Consider the following 2279-nt stretch of genomic DNA (forward strand, 5'->3'; position numbering starts at 1 on the left):
GCTGATGGCCAATCCCCGTGTGTTATTCAACCAACATAAGCTATTCACAAGACTAGATAGCATTTTGGAATGATAAAATCATTCTTGAAATATTTTGGAGCTCCTGGCAACTATAGGGGATATAACAGAACCTTAGAATTTCTCTCTCTCTCCCTCTCTCTCTCTTTGTGTGTGTGTGTAATGGCTTATGTGAACAGTATATAATAAGCGCTGTACCACTGAGAGTTAGAGTGATAAATCAGAGTGCATAGTGAGAAGTTAGAGTAGCATGATCTCATGCTGCCTCAGAGGCAGTTGGGGAGATATGATAGATATTTGACCTTTCAAATATAAGAGAAGGAGAATATATTTCTCTGTTTATTGGTACTAGCCTTTATGATTAAAGTTATATATGTAAGCTGTTTTATGCTGTGCTTTGAGGACTCAGTTTAAGGCTATTACTGAAGCACTTCTTAAAAATACTGCTTAACTCATATAATGCAATCATAGTCTGATTCAAATATCTATCTGTCTGTCTGCCTGTCTATCTAGCTCTTGGATGAGGCTCTGCAAATGCAATATCAGAAAGCAATTAACTTGGCCTGGCCACTGTTTCCATAAGAAGGTTGGGAGGTTTGTCCCTTTCCACATGGAAAGAAATATCCCTTTATATTTTTCTATGATAGTGCATATCGTGGTTTCTGGTGCTTCAAAAGGATTGGTTTGATCCAGCAAATTGAAGGAATGCATCATTTGTGTTTCTTTTTTCTTTAAGTGCTGAGCACTAACAGTCCTTCTGGTTCAAAATGCCTTGCTATTCAGCCCAAGCTTCAATATTACTAGAATAGGGGATCTCCTAATATTTTTGGAAGGGAATATTATCTCTTAGGAGACCATGGCTCGCAAGAGGTGGTAACAGGGAAACTTTACACAAATTGTATACCAGGATTTTTCCTGAGAGAACTCTCAGAATTAACCAGACTGTTCCTTAACCAAGCTGTTTTAGTAATAGAAAATAATAAAATAATGCACACATACAGAGAATAATGGACACAGACAAACACATAAGCTTAACAGAAAATACAGGGGCAAGTGGCAGGGATTTGGGGAAAATATAGCTACCATTCAGAGGTCCAGGAGTCCATAAAGCAGAGGATATGAATATGGAAAGGGGCCCAAACAGAATTTGGGGGTGCAAGTCTCTAGCAAGATTAGACAAGACGGTAACTAGAAAACAGCCCACAGGAAAAAAAAAACCTCACAGAAAAAACCCACAGTCATAAATGCTCACAGGAAAAAAAGCCCACATAGAAATAAGCCCACAAGGAAAAATACCATGTAAAGCACCATAGATATTTATAATTGTGGATAACCATTCACCTCCATTTATGAGAATGAACAAGTATTACCAGGCCTCATTTTGGGCAGGAGTTCGCAGGAACAGATCTCTGGAACCTCTAAATTTTTATTGTGCTCTTTTTTACTCCCCCCCCCTGCCAAAAAACCCCCCTGCTTCTGGGCTCCATTTTTGAACCCACTGTGAGAATTTTGCTGAAGATTTGACAAACTTTCTAATATTTCTCCCCACAACAAATAGGAAAATAACCAAAATATATAAAGCAGACAGATGGAAATTTTCATCATGCCACTGTGGCCACATAGGAGAAAGTAATTTTAAAAGTATGATAGGAGTAAGGTTTTATTATGACAATTATAACTCACGAAGCATTTTAAGGTAGATGCTGAGTTGATATATAGTTTAGTTCACCTTCTGGTGATGTCAGGGGTGTGTGGCATATGCAAATGAGTTATGCAAATATGCTAATGAACTCTGAAACCTCTTTTTCTATGAAATGACCCCTGGGTATTACCTATATTTTATGTTGTTATTTTAGGATTAAAATATTTCATATTCACATGCAACAATTTGTGTTGTGATTTTATTAAGTATAATTAAATAATAATTTTGCTATGCTATTAGTATATTTGATAGACTGCAGAGGGACCTGGCTTGGCAGAAACTAACACTAGCTAATGCACAGGCAGGTCGCCTGGAGGTGAAAAAGAAGAAATATGAGGCACTACATGACATGGTTGCCACTTCTATGCAACAATATGTGCTGGTGAGAGATAAAAACTTAATTACTTAAGGAGACTGGCTAATTTGCAATGAAGAATTATATCTGAGTTATTATTGTTGTTGTTACTGTTGTTCTTAAATAATTGTTGCTTTTATTATTAGGGTTAGGTGGTCTTTTGTTATGCTCACTGGGTGTACCACAATGTCTTTGTTAAAATAC

The sequence above is a fragment of the Heteronotia binoei genome, unplaced genomic scaffold (genome assembly GCF_032191835.1).
Source record: "Heteronotia binoei isolate CCM8104 ecotype False Entrance Well unplaced genomic scaffold, APGP_CSIRO_Hbin_v1 ptg000995l, whole genome shotgun sequence".
In the NCBI taxonomy this organism is placed as follows: Eukaryota; Metazoa; Chordata; class Lepidosauria; order Squamata; family Gekkonidae; genus Heteronotia; species Heteronotia binoei.